At 37.7% G+C, this 23802-nt stretch overlaps 1 protein-coding gene and 1 non-coding gene across 6 annotated transcripts in view; one reads left to right on the top strand and one right to left on the bottom strand.

The window, feature by feature from the left end:
• Nucleotides 1-23802, bottom strand: part of MGAT4C (MGAT4 family member C) — a 774512-nt gene that overhangs the window by 198502 nt on the left and 552208 nt on the right. The gene's annotated exons all lie outside the window — the stretch shown is intronic.
• TRNAG-UCC lies at nt 7677-7749 on the top strand. The gene has a single exon. It is a non-coding gene; the product is annotated as a tRNA-Gly (tRNA).

Below are 23802 nucleotides of genomic sequence, written 5' to 3'. Positions count from 1 at the left end.
AGTTGACTGAAATAAAAATTATCTGTATTTTCCATCTCCCTATGGGCAAACAATTCAATAGCAAGACTAGACATAAGAAAGAAAGAAGCATGAGATTAAGGAATCTAGCTTGACACACATGAGAAGAAGATGAATTTTCTCTTTCACTCTTCAATCACTCCTACCAGTTCTCAGTTCTCTATCCCACAGTCACTAAAGATGAAAGTGAGAAATAACTATTATTCTATAAACAACCAAAAAAATCCTCTTGGGTAAAAGTTCTTGAATATCATTTCTGGGCTAAGATAGAAATTCTAATACTCTCACTCATCTGCCTTCTATCTTGCCTTCTGATAGTAACACAGATTGTAATTCTGTTATCCTTTCAAAGATGAAGCCTGAAAACTTAGGCTCAACTTTCTCAGAAACCCTTTTCGCTCTCCATTTACCTGCCCATTAATCACCAAGTCCCATGCATTACAGATATTCTATTTGAATCTAGGATTTTATACACAGATAAATACATTCAGATAACAATAGCAGTTGGTTTATCTTAGGTGTCTCTACCTTTCTTCAATAGATATTTCCTAGTCAAGTTGTGGTGCTCATTTCTACCTTCAAAATATATCTCTTCTAAATGTCTAGATTCACCCTGGGGCAAACACTGATTTGCAGATATACTGTTCAGCAGCTTTCTTTCCCTGGTAATAAAGTTCAGAATTTCAGTAAACAGAATTGTCAGTAATAAACCAGTGAACTCTAAAGAACTGTGATGTGAGATGTCAGGCTCTGTCTTGTTCCCCAGGGTTGGGAGCTTTCCTGTCCTGAAAGTGGCACCATCTAACACTCACCCATAAACTCAACTTTAGTCTAGGTCCAGGAACACTCTAGGCATTGGTTCTCATGGATTTCTTGAGTTCTAGATCACTAGCATCCAACTAGGAATCAATAAAGTCACCTAAAAGCATTTAAAAATATTTTCAATATTTCAAAATACCTAATGTAAAATTATCATTTTCTATAAAGCATCATTTACATACAGGCTAAATAGTGTCAAATGCCTTTGTGTTTAATTAGAATTATATCAATCATGTGTGCTTCCATATTACCTCAGATTTTACTCTAGAGTAATACTTATTTTGGTTTTGAATGTTTACTTAGTTACTTTGTCTCTCTCAAGATCATATGGTACCGAACCTAGTTCCTTCATTTGACAGAGAGTTGACACGTGATATATTCTAGATCTTGTGCTAGGCACTGGGAATAAAGAAATAAGAGTCTCCCTGTTTGTTCTTATGCTTCTAATGTGATTAGAGAGGGAGGTCAGCCAATAATATGGTGTGAAGTGGTAAGTATATCAGCACAGCTTTATTAGAACATAGAAGACACAGAATAAGCCAAGAGATTGGGATTAGCATATGGCAATATGCCCCTTTGCTTCCATTGTCTTTGTAAGAAAAAATTCCACAATTATTTCTAATCTTTAACTTGGTCTTTAACTCCTTGTCTCTTCAACATCTCCCCCATATCTTCTACTAGTTTCTTTTGCTATTCATATCCTACTCCCAGAGGAGGTGACCCAGACAAGAGCTTCTTCTTAAGTGACTTTATTTGTGCACCTGTTAAAGTGAGTCCTGTAGATGTGATCTTAGTCATTTTCTTTGCCCAAGTTCGAATTCTTTCAGGGATTATCCTCAGATCCATATTTAGTCCTTGAAAGTTTTAGCATCTGTGTGACTTAAGTGTTAATAAACCAGGTAACTTTTCAGAGTTTTGGTCTTCTCAAAAGAGGGAAAAAATTTTATGCTACCTCCTAGCATTTCCATCTGGAGAAGGCAATGGCACCCCACTCCAGTACTCTTGGCTGGAAAATCTCATGGACAGAGGAGCCTGGTAGGCTGCAGTCCATGGGGTCGCAAAGAGTCAGACATGACTGAGCGACTTCACTTTCACTTTTCACTTTTACGCATTGGAGAAGGAAATGGCAACCCACTCCAGTGTTCTTGCCTGGAGAATCCCAGGGGTGGGGTCGCACAGAGTCAGACACGACTTGAAGTGACTTAGCAGCAGTAGCAGTAGCATTTCCATCAAAGAAAGATACTAATTGCTTCTCTAAATTCAAAGACTGTAGCCCTAGAATTCCCATTCCAATATGGCTAGTATAAAGATGAAGAAAATAAAGTAAGAATAGTCATCTCATTTGTATATCCACTAAATCATCCTTTTCTAGCAAGCACAGGTTTTCCTCAAATGAAATACTGTTTCATCAAACTACCTATGAAATCACATTACAAATATTCTCATCTATTCTACCCAAGGATACAGGGTATTATATTAAATTTCTTATAATATAGTTCTTTTGTTATCACAGTTTTTGAATACAGAGGATATATATCATTGAACAAGACAGAATCATTGAAAAGCAAGTACAGCCATTCTCTGACAGGAGGAAAAATATCACTATGACATTGTTATACCACAGCCAAAGCTTTAAAAAAATGGGACAGTAGAAACTTTAATGATTGATTAATTTATTGGATTTTACTTTCATCACCTAATTGATACTTGATATTTTAGTATCAACTCATATTGCAGATAGCTATATGAAATTAAATGGTTATAAAAAAAGAAAAAGAAAGGCACTTATGGCTTTTCAGTGAGTTTATTGTTTTTTATAAATTGCAACAAAAGTTTCTCTCAGGGACTGTATCTCTAAGAGAAAGCATTTAATGGTGTGTTCTGTGAATTCAACTTGACATCGTTCCCCATGGACTTTGGGGTATGACATCTTCTTTACTAGCTCAATAGCTAAACTCCTGAAACATTAGCTTCCTATTAGCTTCCTGTGCTGAAGGATACAAGAACTGGTGGCTGGAGGATATCTTTCTAATTTACTCAAGATTTCCTCATAACTTTGCCTTTCTGGTTTTTGGCATCAGTGATCTAAATTGACAGATCGATTGGGGGGCAGACATGCACTTGTCAGGTTCTTTCCAAAAGCGAGTCAGAGACCTACTGCTCCTTCCCAAGAGCTGTTGCTGCTCTGCCTGTTCGAGGCCATCTCCACTAGAATTTGCTGCCATAGATCGATGGGTTCACAGATACGGGGCAAAATGACTGCTTGGTGATAAAGTTATGCCAGTACCATAAAGCAATACAAGGAAATAAACACCTCTTTTGTCACTCAGTAGTTTTAAATCTCACAGTGAATAGAAATAGTCAATAATACCACACTGTGTTATTTCACTGCTATAGGTAATAGTTATGTCATTATTCTCTAAAATCCAAAGAACAACCGTCATAGGAGTTTATGTTTGGGACATCCTTGGTTGTCCAGAGGTTAAAAATCTGTCTTTTAAGGCAGGGGATATGGGTTTGATACCCAGTTGGGGAACTAAGATCCCACATGCCTTGGAGCAACTAAGCCTGCATGCTGCAACTACTGATCTAAAGCCACAACTGGAGAGTCTATTCAATGCAACGAAAAGTCCACATGATGCAATGAATATCCTGCATGCCCTAACCAACACCCGATGCAGCCAAATAAGTAAATAAATAGTTTATGTTTAATGGTCCTTCAGCACAGATGAATTAAAAGAAACTAGCATATCAATTTGAAAACGCATGGAATTGCTTCTCGGCCTTTTGGCTAAGATCAAGTGAAAATGAACTGAGACACTGATCACGTCTTATTCAAAAGTTATATGCAACAATATTCACATATCTCATATATGGAATCGGATTGTATAATATGCGCTTAACAAGGGCTTTTGCCCATCCAAATGAAAGTTAAAAGTGAAAGAGAACCACAGATGCAGTTTGAAAATGAGAGAAGATTATGTGGTGATAAAATGTTTAGAGCAAGTTTCAAGTTTCTTCATCTCTGTGCCTAAAATCAAATCCCCATCATCCGTCTACTGGACTATCCTAAATAGCTTTTCTATTTTCATTATGTGCCCATGAAATCTACTCCCCAAAGGAGATCAGTCCTGGGTGTTCATTGGAAGGACTAATGTTGAAGCTGAAGCTCCAATACTTTGGCCACCTGATGCAAAGAGCTGACTCATTGGAAAAGACCCTGATGCTGGGAAAGATTGAGGGCAGGAGGAGAAGTGGATGACAGAGGATGAGATGGTTGGATGGCATCACCGACTCAATGGACATGGGTTTGGGTGGACTCCAGGAGTTGGTGATGGACAGGGAGGCCTGGCGTGCTGCAGTTCATGGGGTCGCAAAGAGTCGGACACAACTGAGTGACTGAACTGAACTGAATCCACTCCCCTTCCACGGGTCTGAGTAATCTTTGAAAAAAATTAATTAGGCTATGTTGCATCCCTTAAGTTCTGGTTGCATTCCACAGAGTGTCCCACTCTTGGGCTCCAGGCTCTATATCTTCTTCTCTTGTGTGATGTCATTTCTGACTACTCTTCCAATTATCTCTATAGTTTAGACAAACTGAATTTCTCTGTTTCTGTAACTCTTCAAGCTCTCTCTCATTCCTGTCTTTGCATTTCCTGTATTCTTAGCCATAGGCCATTTCCCTTCTGGATTGTGTTTGTCATTCTCTGTTAAGATCAAATCACCAGAAAGACCTTCCCCCAGAAACATCCATTTCTTCCCCCAGAACATCCAGTTCTTATATTATCCTGTTTTATTTTCTTCAGAAAACTCGTTACTTTCTGATTTTTATTTCTGGTCCATCTCCACCTACCTTTTGAATGTTTCATGAGGGTAGAGACCTGGTCTGTCTCATTCATTGCTTTATTCCTAGTGTCTAGGGTAATATTTGAAATATAATACATGCACAATGAATATTTGCTAAATAATAGATATAAGTTTCTTTCCTTTGGATCCAATAATCTGATTCTAACATTAGGTCAAATTGTATCATGTTGATAGGGACTGAGCAGCGTAAGCAAATAGCTCAGAAGTCCCACTAGGGGGTTGTAACCAGAGAAAAAACCTTAAGGGGCTATGGGAAACCAAAGTAAGTGAATGATCATTCAAGAAAGCAATGGGAAAATCCTGAAACAATGTGGGCTTGCTTGGCTTATAAAGCAGGGCAAGTCACTTAGCATCAAAGTCAGACAGGCTTGCCTAAAAACAAAACCAAGCTAACTTGCTTAGCAAAAAAACCATACAATGCAGCCGTAAGTCATGCCTCAAGACAATATAACAATAGTGGATAAATAAGGCCTATACCTTGTCCAATGATTTCAACAAGTTAATGACCCCAATGACATGCTCTCTGCACATATAAAACAATAATTCAGGGAAAGGCAACGTTCCAAAGAGAAAGACGCTCATTATACAAAGGCCTCAAATAATTTTTTCAAACCTCCCCTGCCCAACATGTAGGAGGAGTTAATGATGGAAGACTGGAAGAACAAGGAAGGAGGTGGTCTTCTCACCCTTTCCTCTTTCCCTTTGGTTATAAAAATGTAACCCACTAAGTACCTGGGGCAGCACAATGCTCACCTGCCCATTTGCAAGACTTATGAACATCCTATTCTAATAAACCACTTTTCTATCATTTTGTCTCTCACTGAATTTCTGCACTGACACATAAAAAACAGAGCTCCTTGGAGCCACCAAAATATCACTTAGTAGTTTCAGTATCAGTTTCTTATGGATTCTAGTCTCAGATTCTATGGCCTCAAAGGGTCTTCATGATTTACCTTTAATTTCCTAAGCCTGGAAGAACTCCACATTAGATTTCATTATGGAGTATGGATTGTTTTCTATGAGAATGCTATAATTTACAAGATCTCCCCTGGATCATGCATTCTGGAGTAAATTAGGGTATATATATCTTTCAGATTAAAAGAGGATGTATGGTTGCTTTTGAACTGTAGTGTTGGAGAAGGCTCTTGAGAATCCCTTGGACAGCAAGGAGATCCAAACATTCCATCCTAGAGGAAATCAGTCCTGAATATTCATTGGAAGGACTGATGGTGAAGCTGAAACTCCAATACTTTGGCCACATGATAAGAAGAACTGATTCGTTAGAAAAGACCCTGATGCTCGGAAAGACTGAAGAAGGAAGGTGAAGGGGATGACAGAGGATGAGATGGTTGGATGGCATCACTGACTCAATGGACATGAGTTTGAGTAAGCTTCGGGAGTTGGTGATGGACAGGGAAGCCTGGCGTGCTGCAGTCCATGGGGTTGCAAAGAGTTGGACACGACTGAGCGACTGAACGGAACTGAACTGATTCTCTCCCAAACCCCGTCTGCCATCCAGGCTGGTGCATAACACTGAGCAGAGTCCCATGTACTATTCAGCAGGTTTTTGTTGGTAATCCATTTCAAATGTAGCAGTGTGCACATGACCTTCCCTAAGTCCTTAACTATCCCTTCTCCCTGGCAACCATGAGCTTGTTTTCTCAGTCTGTGAGCCTCTCTCTGTGTTGTAAGTTCATGTGTATCATTTTTAGGTTTCTTTCTTTTTTTTCTTTAATCAGTTTCTGGTACTTTCTATCATATCATAATGAAAAAAAGCAAGATCTTTCAACAATAAATGGGGTAACTTTGCATCCTCCATCTTGTTCAACAATACACACACACACACACACACATAAGTTAGAAACAGGAATTCTCAAAGAAACTCTGCTCTTGTACACATCACACAGTGCAATCCACAGTATAAAAATCCAAAATATAAGCTGTCTGAAAAAGGAAAATAAGAAATGTGAGAAAAAACATTTATCTTTTTTAAAAGAGAATCAGCTTTAAGTAAAATTATAGATCAGAGAGAACTGAAAATATATTTTAAAATCAGGTGCGGTACTTCAAATGTATCCCTTTGTGCAGATAAGACAACCAAATTTCCAGGTTTTTAAACTAAACAATGAGCTTTGGTTAACTGAAAATCAAATTGAAACAAAGTTCTCAAGTAGAACTAAATTTAATTACACTCTCTTCTCCATCAAAAGTGACAGATTTTTCTATTATACTTTCCTGACACTGAATAAAATAAGAAAATAATGGCTTTTATTGTTACATTGTTTTCTTGCAAAGTCTGTTTCTATCCATCTAAATTATACCTTTATATTTGTATGGCAGTCAAAGTTTGAATAACAGGCTTGAGTTAATTATGGAACACTATTAAAAAAATCTCAGGTAGAAGATGAATTGTACTTAATTTTAATCTCTTCAGAAATAATTAAACCCAAAATGAACTTTCAAAGTTTAGGAATTATATAATCTTTATTATTGCTTTCTTACCTCCTAGTTTCTGTTGTTATCATCATTGCTGTTGTTTTCTCAAATCTCCATACACCATAGTGGACATGTGCATTTTTCAAATGACTATTGCAACTTGTGTCACCAGTCATTAAGTTGAGTAAAAGTGCTTCTAATAGTCTCCAATTTTAAAAACAACATATAATTTTAAATACAAATTTACTATACAAATTTGTAGGTACTCACTGAATTAAATTTTGGAGAGCGGAAGAAAATGAAACAAAATCAGCTGCATGTAATAACAGATATTTGTGATTTTATAATGTGCAATATTTTCCCCATAGTTACTGGAGATGTAATGCCATCATATGAGGAATACACAGTCATTAGGAGAAAGCAAAGAAGTTTGTACAATATGATAATTGCTATGGTAGAAGCAAGTACAAGGAGTACTTCCTGGAATTTAAATTGAGGTTTAAAAAATGATTAAAATTTATATAGTTCTTGGGACTTCCCTGGTGGTCCAGTGGCCAAGACTCTGCACTTCCAGTGCAGGGGGCCCAGGTTCAATCCCTGGTCAGAGAACTAAGATCCCTCATGCCACACAGCACAGTCAATAATAATAAATACAAATTAAGAAAACAATACATTATTTTTTAAAAGTTAGATAATTCTCATATCAGGACAACAGAACTTTCAAAGACCTTAAGGTTTGATATATTTGAGGAGTAAGGAAAGAATTCCATATGGCTGGAATACAGTTTATGAGGAGTCCTTTCTGAGGATCTGTATTTACTGGTGAGGAAATACCTGATAATAACTCAATTCTGGTAAAAGTTTTATCACTACCTCCTTAAGCCTCCAACATTTCCTCTCTCCTTTTCACTTGATATCCTTGTTCTTTTCGTCATTGAGCAAATAGGAGAAATTGGATAAGAACATTTTAGATTTCTTAGATTTCATCTTAGATTTCACCTCAATGTAAATTATCAAGTCTGTTAACCTACCTACACACTCAACCACATATCTGTCCTTTCTCCTGTTAAAAAGAAAAAGAAAGGATCATGTGCCTAAAACCAATTCCTCTATCTAATGGCCTGGATTTCAGCCCTTTATGCGTACTCCTGGGTATACATTTTCCAACTGGCTTCACTCTTTCTCTCTTTTATGGATGATTTTTTTTCTCTACTGTACTGCTCACATTGGAATATAAAGTTATGTAATGGTTCCCACCTCAAAAAAGAACCTCTTCTGACTCCACAATACAGTCTACCTAGTAAGTTCTCCACTACACTCTTCTAAATATTAACATGTCCTGTGCTCCTAAAGCCTCAATAGAAGATTTAGTAAATATTCCTCCTTTTTAATAGCAGCTTTCCATTTAGAGTCAGGCACAAGTATTCTCAGGATAAAATAACTGATATTTCAAGTGACTTATCCCCTCATGTAAATGAATTCTTGATAGGTTCAATATGGCAGTTCTGTTATTATGCATCAGATTTCAGTATTTTAACATATAGAATAGAATTTCAAATTTTGGTCCTTGCTAAATAAAGTTATGAACATAGAATATTATGCTGATAGTTTTTACTTAGCATTACATAATTAGCATCTTTCATGAATCTGTATTTTAATGTACTGCTCATAATTGTAATAGTTTGGAATCTGTGTTTGAGAGAATTCAGGGCAAAAATAGGAGTATCTGACTCAAATAAACCTTTCTTCTGATGTGTTAACATTATTTTGTGAGTATGGTAGGGGGAAAATAAAATAATAAATGTTTTGGCATTACTATTCCATAATGGAGTTAAATGATGTGGTAGCACAGCAGGAAACATGAGCCAGAATCTTTCCTCATCTTGGTATTAGACTAGAACTTGATGTTCTCAGTTTCTGAGTCATGACTTTAATGTTCTCCATGTACCTATTCCTTCAAGTACAATAACATGTTGTTTCAGTAGATCTTATGCATGACCTCCTTGTACAGCTTGTTCACATCAACAAATATTTATTGAACTACATTATGCATCAAGCACTACATTAGATGTTGCAGGTACAAAGGAAGAATAAGATAGAGGCCCTTCATATGGCTCGTTTTCTCTTGAAACTGTGTATCCACATCCATCTTTTCTATCTACTGACTTTTTTGCAGACAAGGAAAACAATCTCATAGAAAAGGAGAATAAAACCAGAAGGAATCAATTAAATATTCCTTAGGGAAACTCATTTGACTAGAAAAAACAGGAAGATCAAAAAAGATCAATAGCCTAAAATTTTACCTGAGTGCACCATTATTTATCAGCAGATGATTTTAAGATGTCTTTTTATGTATATTTTATACCAAATCTAAAATGCATGCAACAAATCTAAAATGTATGCAATAAATGCATTCTTTAGAAAAATGTTTATTTAAACCAATGGAATAAATATCTTTAGCCTGAAGTAACAAGAGCCCTTTGAATCCCTAAAGAGAGTTTCTGGAGCTTTCTATTAATCAGGGGAAACATATAAATCAATACTGATGGAGGTGGGGTCGGGAGGGGAGAGACAAGAGTAAGCTCACGTTCAGAGGACTTGTCTGCACTTTAATATAGGGAACGTTGAACTTTCCTTTCGAAACAGAAGGAAGTAGGATTTGCGTTTTTGACACTGATTCCTCATGCCAATAAATCCTGTTTTCGGTTTATGTATATAAGACTCATATAAAACAAAACAAAACAAAAAAATAAAGTCAGCAAGGAACTGTTAGATGTAAATCATTACAATACTTATATATTCGCCACAGCTAGGAGAATTAATTCTTGTTAAGATCAGCAAAGTCAAACTAAACAAACAGAGCCTGTCAACTGACTAACTCCTCAGGGAACCAATCTCCACTAACTAGTGAATGCTATCAGGGATTATCAATGTGAACTTATGCTTTCTTATATCCAGGGGGATCATGAAATGTATAAAGATTTGGAAAGAGAAAAAATGAGCTGATGCTTTTCCTAATTTTGTTTCAGATACTCTAACTAGTATTGTTCATAAATCAATGACCAACCTGAATATTAATGACCAGAGATATTCAAATATACTGGAAAGCAAATGAAAAATAGTTATAAATTTTGGATAATCAATCATAATAGAGTTGTAACTTCTCACATAATGATAGAGGTACATGTGTTCACAAAATACAATCTAGATGACTTTAGGAATGCATATTTCTTAAAACATGAATTATAAGAATAATGAGTAAAAAGATATTATATTAATATAAAAATAAGATATTTTAATTAGCTATTTTTTGCTTCTTGGGAAAAATGGCTGTTATAGAAATCAGAAATTGTACTTTTGTTTCTAACATATTGGGAGAATATGTCAGAGCATTTAGGTATGTAAGTAGATGCAAACACACATAATTCAAAATCACACCAAAATTCAAATTGAGAATTAGAGACTAGTAATGGAGAATATAATGTGTGCATATGTGTTCTTTGTTCTAATTCTTAATTTAGGTTGGTTATATCACAAATTAATATAGCAAATGTTTTTCAGTAGGAGCCATAAGCTGGGTTAGGTCTCAGAGATAATGGAATGACTACCACATAGTTTTGGCCTGTAAGTATGGCTTCCCTGGTGGTCAGACAGTAAAGAATCTATCTGCAATGCGGGAGAACTGGATTTGATCCCTGGGTTGGCAAGATCCCCTGGAAGAGGGCATGGCAACCCACTCCAGTATTCTTGCCTGGAGAATCCCCACGGACAGAGGAGCCTGGAGCGCTACAGTCCATGGGGTCGCAGAGTTGGATACGACTGAGCGGCTAAGCCCAGCACAGCTTACAGCCTAATAATGATGCCAGAAAGCACACAGTCATATACAGCCATCTCTTGGCATCCAGTATCTGCGGGGGATTGGTTTCAGGTATCCCCTCCACCCCAAAGATACCCAAGTCTGCCAATGCTAAAATCCTTTATATAAACTGGTGTAGTATTTTCATATGACTATGCACCCCTCCTGTATACTTCAAAACATCTCTAGACTTACAATACCTAATACAATGTAAGTAGTTGCTGGTGAATGGCAAATCCAAGTTTTGCTTTTTGGAACTTTCTGTAATTTTTTTCCAAATATTTTTGATCTATAGCTGGTTAAATCCATGGAGGATGTGGAAAGTGAGGATAGAAAGGGCTAATTACAAAATTAAAAACAAAATGAGCATCATAAAAGAGGTTTTTAATAAAGAGTTGTTTTCCAGGATAAAGCAGAATAGACTTCTGTCAGGAACAGTCATGGTGAAAGTGAAAATCATAATTTAGTTTATAAGTAGGAAATAGTATTAGACTTAACTTCTATAAGCAAATTATCAGCTTATAATTTGTAAGAAAGCACAGTTTCAAAAAAGCACAATATGACCATGTAGAAGAATTTTCAAGATGAGCAATACAAAATATTGTCCTTATATATGGAATTTAAAAAGATGGTAATGATAACCCTATATGCAAAACAGAAAAAGAGACACAGATGTACAGAACAGACTTTGGGACTCTGGGAGAAGGCGAGGGTGGGATGTTCTGAGAGAACAACACTGAAACAAGTATACTATCAAGGGTGAAACAGATCACCAGCCCAGGTTGGATGCATGAGACAAGTGCTCAGGGCTGGTGCACTGGGAAGACTCAGAGGGATCGGATGGGGAGGAAGGTGGGAGGGAGGATCGGGATGGGAACACATGTAAATCCATGGCTGATTCATGTCAATGTATGGCAAAAACCACTACAATATTGTAAAGTAATTAGCCTCCAACTAATGAAAATAAATGAAAAAAAAAAAAATAAAGAGAAGAAAGACTACTTCCTTTCTCTTACCTCCATCTCTGTCTATTCATGCCCTGACAAGTTCCCATGGGGAGAGAAGATGTTAATCTTATTGATCAGAATGTTAAACAGTTTAATTGCTCATTGTTAGGATGAAGGGCTTCCCAGGGGGTTCAGCTGTATAGAATCTGCCTACCAATGCAGGTAGATGTGGGTTCAATCCCTGGTTCAGGAAGATCCTCTGGGGAAGGAAATGGAAACCCACTCCAGTATTCTTGCTCTGGAAATCCCATGGACAGAGGAGCCTGGTGGATTACAGTCCATGGGTTCTCAAAGAGTCAGACACGACTTAGTAACTACACAACAAGATGGAAGCTCCTTGTGAGGGCAGGGATTTTTGTTGGTTGAATTTATTGATATGTGTTTAAACCCTAGAGCTGTACCTGGTATATAATAGGTGCTTATAAGTATGTATCGAACGAATGAAAAGGCACTGACAATGGCGGCTATGATGCATTTTTAACTGGTTGTTTACATCCATCAGACTGAGCGCTCTTTGAAGGTAGGAACTGTTTCTTAATTGACTTTTATAAACATATAGATATGTTGGGAAATGTTTAATATTTTGAAATGATTGGACTTCAGAAAAAAAAATATTAATGAGTAGCCCCGCAAGCTAAGTGAAAAGGGCAAATGTCTTGGCATTTCAAATAGAATAAATTTAAGTAAACAAGCTATCAAACATTTAAAGGGAGTCAAATAGGTTTTGACCTTTTCGATTTCATCCATCCTTTAACACAAAGGCATTATTAGAACTAAACTACAATGCTTATATAAATGAATTTCAGTTGAACTAGTTATCTTTGGGAGAAAATAAATATATCCAGTCAGTTGATCTAATTATATGGTAGAAAATAAGAATTTGCCACAAAGGTGAAGCTGATCATGCCAACATATTGCTATTTTGAGCAGGAAAAGACTTGAAAGCACAATAAGTTGCACTTTCATGTGTTTGTTTGGTAACACGCCAAGAGAAAAAAAAAAAATCTGAACAATACAAAAGGAATTTCACCTTTGCCATCTACAGGATGAAGCAAAGGATTTTGAAGAATTTCTTTCCCAGATTTGTAGCAAAGATGTCACTGAAAATGTGACCTTTAACAGATGACTACTTCAAACACTCTCCTTTTCTTACTTCCTAATACATGTGCCAAAAAGAAAAAGTAATTTCCATTACATTATGAATTGGTCATCCCTTCCCTTACTGCATTTTCCCAGGGTCAACATGATCCTGAGCAGTAATGGTTGCCTACAATAGTTGAGGTGGTAGAAAGACTTGCTCAAATAGAAATAAAATTATCTAAAAATTTATGCCTGAAGTTTAGTATCACTGATTGTTCTGGTAATCAGATAAAATGTGTTAGAAATCTATAGAGATTATAAATCAGATTTTAGCCACTAATAGAAATTTTCTAAAACATCCTCTTTAAGCAAATTAATTGCTTGATAAGTGACAAGGATGATATTTTCCACAATGTTGAAAAGAGAATGTTTCTGCCTCTAAGCAACTTTTAAGCTAAGAGAGATAATTTATCCTGAGGCAAGATCCATTAAAAATATTTTTATTTTTTGTATGTGTGAATTATCATATATGGGGAATACAAGCAAAACTATTGCTTTATCACATATGTGTACCTAATTGGTCAGTTGGACTTCCCAGATGGCTCACGGAAAGAATCTGCCTGCCAAGCAGGCAGATCTCTGGGTAAGGAAGATTCCCTGGAGAAGGACATGGCAACCCACTCCAGTATTCTTGCCTGGGAAATTTCATGGACAGAGGAGCCTGGCAGACTACAGTCCATGGGGTCACAAAAGAATTGGACATGACTTAGCGACTAAACAACAACAAATGTGGTGTAATCTTAGGAATTTTGCAAAACGAATGCCTTTGATGCTCAATGTGAATTAAACATATTTTAGAAATGAAGTGACATGTTGCAAAAAACATTTCTCCATAAGCCGCTTACATGCAAGTCTGTTTTCAAAGAGCTAAGTTTCTCTGATAAAGTTTCAGTCATTACCCTGCAAGCAACTAGGTATCTGGAAGCAAGCCAGGTGGTTAGTACTCAACATGTTTAAAGCAAAACCAATATCGTAGGCTGGCAGACACTCTGATGTTAATGGCACATTAGATTACGACTGAGACTTTTATTACAAGGACTCCAAAGGTGCAGCCTTTGATAGGTGACATTCTTACTGTGTTTCAGGAGTGGAAACTTTAATCTCCCTCTGAGTTGTTAGGTTTCACAGTTGTATCACCATAGTCTCAAAGGTTTGTTGGTGAATTCTCAGACAATTACTTTATGCTGTGACTAGAGTGAAGGGTGAATTAAGCAGACTTGATAATAGCAAAACAGAAGACTTATAATTTCATTTATTTTACATAGCTTTTTAAAATTATGATTAGGAATTCCCTTTCTAAGCATGTATTGTATGAGCATCTAACAATATTCATAAATTCTGTTTAAATAACTCAAGAACTGATTTTTTTTTTCTTGGGAACTATATATAATCTTTCATAAGTTTCCTCTGTGAAATGAAATTCTCATAAGTATATATATAAATTATATATCTAGCTTATTTTTACTATCAAAATCAGTTAAAGACAACTCAGCTGTGTTATTGTTATTCCATTATAGTTTCAAGAGTTTTCGGTTTATTTTTTGATATATATAGGTTTATCAGAAATATTTTGTAATTGATTAAGTGCTCTTATCCAAAACTGGATATACTACAGTCAGTTGGTACTTGATAATCATTTACTTGCTAATCATTAAAAATAATATATGTCATCATGGTGGGACGAGTAAGAACACTAAAAAGCCATGGAAGTCTACTAAGATGAAAATTTCTTATTTGGTACACACAATTCACTCTGAAAAATCATCTAGTCTGCTATATTATAAAAATATGTAAATTTGTGAATTATGTACCTATTAAATATGTACATATATATATGAATTCTAAATAACATCTGAAAAAGATATATTTAAATAGAGTCATTTTAAATAGAAAGTGATATAAGCTCATCCTACTCTTGGAGGAGGTAATCAAGAAGACAGGTCTGCTGGTTGACCCAGGAGTGCACCAAATCAGAGGCGCCTCATCCCTACCCATCCTTGGAATGTGTGTTCTACATTCCTTTTGTAGCCTTGGGATCATAAAGTGGTTTGGAGATCATTTTGTTTTACTCTGATAATATTTTCCTACAAAAGTGCTTCATCTTTGAGAAGATTTATGGAAAAGACTCTAGTAGGTGTCTAAAAATTAAGATCGCATGAAAGAGGCAACAATGGACCTTTCAATTGCTCCCTCAAGGTTACCTACAATATGTCATGGGAAGTAATCCAAGATCTTTCCCTCTTTTCCCTCCCTGAGCAATAAATTAGGCCCATTTCATTGATGACATAACACATGAAGACTTGCCTCTGCTGCAGATCAGTTTGCAACTTAGCTAGAACATCTGAGAGGGAGAGGAAGGCTGATGAACTCCCAGAAAATTCAAGGTCCAGGCACAGCCAGAAGTTTGGGGAGTTGTTTAGATGGCTAATACATGCCCTGTTCTGGAATCTGTAATTGAGAAGATGCAATTCTATCCAACCTTTACAAATGTGAAAGAGACACAAGACTTTGTAATGATTTTGGGGGTTTTGAAAGATCTTTATTTCCCACTTGGCACAGAGCCTCCATTCCTTATATCACCTGGTAAAGAAAGTACACATATGGGACTGGGGATCAAAACAAGCTGACTCTAAGAAGGTGAAGCTACTAGTGAAAGTGAAAGTCGCTCAGTTGTGTCTGACTCTTTGCGACCTCATGGACTGTAAAATGCCAAGTTTCTCTGTCCATGGAGTTCTCCAGGCAAGAATACTGGAGTGGGTAGCCTATCCCTTTCTCCAGGGAATCTTCTTGATCCAGCGATCGAACCAGGGTCTCCTGCATTGCAGGTGGATTCTTTACCAGCTGAGCTCTGAGCATCTCCTGCACAGGACTACCATCTGAATTTGATGTGTCTGTGATTCCAGAAGGTATGGGTTGTACACTATGACAGAGAAAACAGAAGGAGAGAGTACTCTTAAGACTTTGGTCTCAGCTCTGGTAGGGCACAACATCCCAATATATCCCCATAGAGCAACAGTTTCTATCAGTGGACACCGCATTTCTCCATATATCCTCTCACAAAGGGAAAGCCTAGCCTGGTAAGAACTTCCCTTCCTATCAAGGGGTGGTGGGTTGAAAATACATTCTGTGGACTGACCTGTGTCATGGCTTAAACTCCCCCTTTGACTAAGTGGCCCACTGGCTGCACAGGAGTACTTTGTCCACCAGCCCTCTGTCTCTAAAACTGCAGGTGCCTCCAGGCTCTGAAGAGTATGCATGTCCTCCAAGAGCCCCCACCCCTATTCCAGGGCAGTCTCTGTGGCCTTCAGACATGGAGCAGGGGAAATTCCTATTGAAGCCTGGTGTATAGATGCCTGGGAAAAAAAGGAATCGCCACAGCCAATGGGCTGAACTCAGTGGTTTGGCTGGTAATCACTCATAAGCCCTGGCTGTTAATCCTCTGCACTGAGAGTTGAGCTATTCTAAAAGGGTTAACCCTATGGTTTAGACAATGCAAAGCAGAAGGGTGGAAGATCATGAATGAGCCCTCTGGGGTCAAGGAATGTAGAAAGACATTTGGGTTCACCTCCAAGAGCCTGAGGCAGCCTTCACTGTCTTCCACTTTCCCACTTATAAAGCACTGATACCCCCTGGCAATCAGGGAACTTCTGCCCCACCTGAAAATGAACCCTGGTGATTGACAAATGAGTACCGCAGACAGAGCACTTGAGGAGTGTCCACTGTAGTGCCTCCAGAGGGTAGTGTATTGCCAAGGATGCCAGATTACTCTTCAGACACAGTTTCTTGGTTAATGCAGTAACAGCATGTTCTGTGTGTTCCAAACACCGCCCAAGATAACTGCCAATGGAGTCTCGTGCCGTTCACTGGAGTCCCCCTCTGATGAGGGATTGGCAAGTTGAATATCTTGGCCTCTTTCCTCTGAGTGAGTGTTCTAAATAGGCCCTGGTTTGCATGGACACTGTATCTAGCCTAACCCAAAGTTTCCCCTATTGCCACACAGACCTTGCTACACCATTAGAAGACTAGAAGAGCTGAGTACCATGTATAGAAAGCCTCATCAAGTAGATAGCAATCCGGGGTCATAGTTCAAAGGTCATAATATGCAAAATTGGGCAGAACAGGATGTGAAAGTTCCATTTCCTCTATAATTTGCAAGCAGCAGGGTTAATGGAAAGCAAAGTAGAATATTAAAGCAGTAGATTAAATTACTAACAAGTAAAACCACTTTGGCTGGGTGGACTAATGTACTGCTCCAGGCTTTAACACCTTTGAATGGTCAACCAGTGGGACTTGTTGCCCCACATACCAGACTGGAGACCCAGGCCAATATATCCAATGCTACAAAGGTAGAGAAACCATGCAAAAAAACAGCCTCTGCCCTTATTCTTACCATGGATCAATGCATTATGCCGTTGAGACCACCAAGCTCCATCATACCTGAGAAAGACATTATCCACTAAAATTTATGAGATGTCACATCGGGGCAGGTAAGTTATATTGCACCCCTGAGTGAAAAGAAACAACTCAGTATTTACTGCTGTAAGTCAGACCTCTTAAAATGCATTATACCAGAAATGGAACATGTGTTATTGAAAGAGGGGAGAAAATGGGAGACCTGGTCTGGCATATTCCACCCCCAGTCTATCATCTCACACCAACAGCATGGTCTCCACCGGCCAGCATGCACAACATGCCAACCAGGTCAAGTTCCTAAAGCCGCCAACCTCCTTCTCTTCCAGGCCAGGTGGTCACATTCTATTTTCCACGGGTACAATCATTTGGACACTGTCTTTGTCTCCTCCATGGCCTAGTGGACATTTACAGCACACATAGAAACCTTTACTAAATTCCCTCAGTAAGCCTCAAGTGATAGCCAACAAAACCTGTCGATACTGAACACTAAAACGTCTCTAATAAAAAAGCTTTCCTCCAAAGTGAAACAGCCTTGCACGTTATTACTACCCTGCAAGGAGGCACCTGCACCATTATCCAAAGAGAACGTTGTGTGTTCATGCCTAATCAGTTGGCCAATGTGTCATCTTTATTAAATCACATAAAAACACAAGTAAATGCCTTGAGTGATCTGACCAACACCTTAGTAAATCAGTGTTTTGGATCATGGGACTCTTGGTTAAAAAAAAAATTACTTGTTTTGAAAATCATTATCTGAATGTGTTTTCTCTTACATGTGTCCATACAGTTGCTGCGGCATCTGTCTCCAAAACAGCAAGATAGCACCCCGAGCTGAGCCACCTCCATGCTAGTTAAACCCCAGGCTGACAGTTCAGGGCACACTTCATGCCAGGGGGCCATATAAAATTGTAAAAGTTGGTCACGAAGGGGTAAAATGCTGGAGAAGGTAATCAAGAGGACATGCCTGCCAGTTCCCTCTCAAGCTGGACCCAGACAATCAGACTCCTTCTCTCCTCACCCCTGGCCTTGGAGTGTGCATTCACTTTTCTCTCCCACACTAGAAGCTGCCCAAGATGCAGCTTTGAGAGAATCATAATGTCGATACCATTCGAGTGAGATTTGTGACATTTATGCACATGCATGCAAGAACTCATTTGCTCAGTCCAGCTCTTTGTGACCCCGTGAACTATAACCCGTCAGGCTCCTCTGTTCATGGAATTTTCCAGGCACAAATACTGGAGTGCATTGCCATTTCCTACTCCAGGGGATCTTCCCAACTCAGGGATAAAACCCTTGTCTCCTGGGACTCCTGCATTGGCAGGCAGATTCTTCACCACTGAGCCACCTGGAAAGCCCAGTCAAATCTTCTACATAAAGTTTTAAGATTCCCTTGCTTATTAAGTAAGTAAGTTCCCTTGCTTATTAAAACTGCCACCTACCAATACAGAGTGATCTGCCTCTTCCTTCAGTCTCTCTTAGCCCTTTGTGTATGAGGGCTAATTTCAAAATCAACAGTTACATTGATATAGAAGCATCATTTGGGGGAAAAGTTATAAGCAAAGAAAACTAAGGATGTGAATTGATTTTCCAAAAGTGATAGGCAACTCAAGATTAATAGAGCCAGTCCTTTAACCATGCCATGTGGATGCTTTCTGAAGAATGACTGTATGCCTAACGCTGCATTTTGCATGCACACTTGAGGGAAACTTTCCATCAAGTATGAATCACTCTGCTGAGTCAGCATGCTGTAGTGGTTTAAGTATCATTCTAAATGCAAAATAGGTACCAATCTGTGTCTGGTAAACAGTATATGTAAGCATAAGTCCCAGTTTGCGCTGACAGTTCTTGGGTACATAAGTCAGAATTCTTGACAAATACATACATCAGTCCAGAGTTCTTGGCCGACACCAGTTGTCCCCTCTACTTAATTCCCTTTCCTTCTCCCTTCACATTAGTTGCTTGAGTTTTGTCTCCCCCAATTTACTTCTAATTCGTTCCTAAACCCATACTGATTTGCATTCTTCCCTCACTACTCCACTAAATCTGCTATTCCCAAGGTCACCAATGACCTCCTTTTTGCTAAAACTGATGGACACTTGTCAATTTGTTATTTTTTCCCCTCACATTAACTAGTACTATATTGACACTATTGCCTCCTCCCACCTTCATGAAATATTCTTTCTCTTAACTCCTTTTATATTACTTTTATTTTAGATTTTTTTTGTCTCATTCTTTGATCTATTTATTTCCTTCTGCCTTTCCTAAGTGTTGTTATTTTTCAAAGACCAGTCCTTAACTCTTTTCTGCTTAAAAAAGGCTCTTCTCACGTCACTGTGATATTTCACCAATTTTCACAGGTTTATTTATATCCTTATGATTCCCAGGACAGCTCTTTCTCATGAACTTCAGTTCACTTGAATAATGCATATTCTTTTGATCCTTCTTGCTCAAATTCATCTCCTTCTCTTCCCCATGCCACAAGTCACATGCCACAGAGGTCCAGGCCATATTATCTATTTCCTCAATAACCCTTAACATGCACTTGACTGACATCTCTGTTCTAAAGGTGTCTACTTTCATTTCATTAACAGAGAATCAAACAGGACTTTTTCCCCCTAAAATATAAACATATATTGGTCACTCCTTTAATAAAGCTGAGACTCTAGTGACTTCCTCCTCCATATGAGGACATATGAACAACACAAAGTTCATACAAGGCGTTATGAGATTCATTTTTGTAATATTCCCTCTGCTCCTCCCCAGCTTCTCCAGTTGCACCTTTTCCCTGACCCCTTGTTTCCAGGCTCTGTCACTGAACTGTATGATGTACTGGCAGAAGACTGCAAACTCCTTAGTTGGGAAACCATCTCTAGCAACTATTTATCAGGATAATCACAACTTCTTAGAATCATGGCTACAGAATAGATTTGCTCATATTATACTGCCCACTCCTGTTGCTTCTAGCAATCAACTTTCAGGTTCTTTCATGCTGAAAAATTTGAGATAGTCTTCGGCCAACATGTTGCATAGCAAAGTAATACAAAGGTCTGAACACATAGAAGATGCTTGAGGCTATCTGAAAAGAATAATCCATGATTGAAAGAACTGTCTTGAGGGTTACCTTGTTCTGTTTTATACATTTTCATAATTTCCTTATTTTACTACAATATTTGACGTTTTCTATTATAATCTTCACATTTACCAAAACATAAAAAAGGCATTACCATGCAAATTACCATGTGTAGAATACTACGCATTCTGTTATAGAATTTATTTGAATTCAGGTTATAGGGTTTCAGGGTCAGCAGTTACAAAGGTGTTGCTGAAAGGACAGTTCTAATTGTGCCAGAAAACCTAGGCAGCGTAGGCATTGCTTTGTAACATATTTAAATTTGTATCATATACCATCCTCAAATTGTTAAACCTTTATATTCAGTAATCAATATAGCATCCAGCACAATAATAAATCAAAGAATTATTTATGATTACAATTAAAGTGTACTTTCCATTTAAAAAATGAAAGAATAGGTTACTGGAGAGGTGATGTGATTTAATGAAAATGTCATTGGACAAGAAGTAAATGTTCTAGGAAAGATAATAAACGTGAAAGCACTTGGGGAGAAAAGTATTATGCAAATGGTATTAATGCTAAAAATAAAAAATGTTCATTTCTAGCAGACCTCATGTATTCTGTGGTTATCAGAATAACATTCAAAAATTATTCAATACAGGCAGTAATATATGGTACCATGGAAAGCTAAGTCCCAGGTTTCAACTTCAAACTTAGAATCTATTGCTTTGGTGATCTTAAAAGTTGACCCTTAACATCCTTTCTACACACTATCATTTTAACTTTGTGTTTATATAGTGGTATTCTGCTGATGTTCTTGTCTTTTTCCTTTAGGAAATGTTCCACAGTAACTATGTTATTAAACTGGATGTATTCCAAAAGAGTTATCAGAGACCGTGGCAAACTTTGATTGAATCTCAGTGGAATAACTGCAAGGTAATTGTCCCCAAATCACCACTTTCTGTATGTCTCAATAAAACTGGCCTTGAAAACATGAAAACTGCTTTCTTGGAAGCCTGTGAGGGAAGGAACATGACTGCATTTGCTGTAAAATGCCAAATTACACAGAAATTTCAGAGAGCAGGTGAAGGTCTAAAGAGGTTAATATAAGAAGGCTTATATCCCTTCTCTTTCCTTTTCCTCTTCCCTCTCTCCTTCCTTCCACACTTGAGCATGTTTCATAGAAGTATTTTCATAACCGACATTAATATTATTACCTTTGTTTGTGTTTATTTCAGACCTTTTTCAAACGAAGTTCAAGAATCTCCATAAAAATAATTTTATTAATAGTTAGAACACCCTTATGTAGAAAGCAGTGGGGAAAATGTTACTTAATCTCTGACAAAGTGAAAAAAATAAAGTATAAATGCTTCAGGTGAGGTACAGTTAAAACAGTGGGAGATCCAGATGGACCACACGGTTCTATACTTCTTTTTCCCTTATTTCATCTTAATAACAGGATCTCAGTTCTCTTGCTTTTCTTCATTGATTAAAAGATCTTCTCCTTGTCTTTCCAAGTAGAACATGTGTTACTTGAGGGCAAACGATTCAAAAGAAGCTTTTTCACTATATTTCTAGGGCCTAGACTCATGTACATAGCAATTAATATGTATTAAACTGAATTAAATTAAGCGATCATTTTCAATTTTAAAGGTACATGTATTTTTTAATTCCAACATTACAAAAGGGTTATATGGTAAAAACTAAGTCTTTCTCCTATTCAGATACACAGTCCCTGACCCAGAAGCAAAAACCAATAACATTTTCTTGTCATGTGTATCTTTCCAGGCACTTTCACGTATATTAAAGAGTATGTGTGTCTTAGTGTTTATTCATTTTTTAACACGTGAGAGAGCAAATAAATACACCATACTAGATATTTTTAACTTAGAAATATATATTGGATAACTCATTTATGATCTTTACATTTGGAAATAATTTTAAATTTGTATTTTAAAAAAGTAGCAAGAGGGACTACCCTGGCAGTCCAGTGGTTAAGACTTTGTGCTCCCAATGCAGGGGGATTCAATCCCTGGTCAGGGAATTAAGATCCCACATGTCATGCAGTACAATGAAAAAATTTTTAGAAAAGTAGTCGTAAAATTAAAAGATGCTTACTCCTTGGAAGAAAAGCTATGACAAACTTAAACAGTGTATTAAAAAACAGAGACAACACTTTGCCAAGAAAGATCCATATAGTTAAAGCGATCATTTTTCCAGTGCTCATGTATGGATGTGAGAGATGGACTATAATGAAGGCTGAGTGCCAAAGAATTGATGCTTTTGAACTGTGGTGCTGGAGGAGACCCCTGAGTCCCTTGCACTGCAAAATCAAACCAATCAATCCTATAGGAAATCAACCAAGAATATTCATTGGAACGACTGATGCTAAAGCTGAAGCTTCAATCCTTTGGCTACCTGATGTGAAGAACCAACTCACTGGGAAAGACTGTGATGCTAGGAAAGGTTGAGGGTAGGAGGAGAAGGTGGTGACAGAGGAGGAGATGGTTGGATGGCATCACCGACTCAGTGGACATGAATTTGAGCAAACTCGGAGATAGTGAAGGACAGGGAAGGCTGGAGTGCTGCAGTCCCTGGGGTTGCAAAGAGTTGAACATGACTTAGCGGCTGAACAACAACAATGAAGCAGGAATAAAAATAGTATAAAGAACATCAATACACTCTTAACCTGGATTCAAATATTACTAGCATTTTACCCTGATTATCATTTGCTTAATCTCTCCTATTTCTCCCTCTCTTTCTTTCTCTCTCTCTCATCATTTGAAGGAAGTTGCACACACCATGGCCTTTTACTCCTAAATATGTTGATCTTTAATTCCTAAGAATAATGATATTCTCTTACATAACCACACTAAAATTCTCCAGTTAAGTAAATTTAATACTAATGTGATTTCCCGAGCAGTGCTAGTGGTAAAGAAACTGCCAGCCAATACTGGAGATGTGAGGGACAAGGGCTCAACCCCTGGGTTGGCAAGATCCCCTCGAGGAGGGCATGGCAACCCATTCCAGTGTTCTTGCTTGGAGGATCCATGGACAGAGGAGCCTGGTGGGTTGCAGCCATGGTGTTACAAAGAGTCGGACACAGCTGAAGTGACTTAGCACACAGCACAATACTTTAAATAATATAACATATTATTATATATTAATATTTATAA

This window comes from Cervus canadensis, chromosome 25 (genome assembly GCF_019320065.1).
Source record: "Cervus canadensis isolate Bull #8, Minnesota chromosome 25, ASM1932006v1, whole genome shotgun sequence".
In the NCBI taxonomy this organism is placed as follows: domain Eukaryota; kingdom Metazoa; phylum Chordata; class Mammalia; order Artiodactyla; family Cervidae; genus Cervus; species Cervus canadensis.
This window is presented reverse-complemented; position numbering and strand designations above follow the sequence as displayed.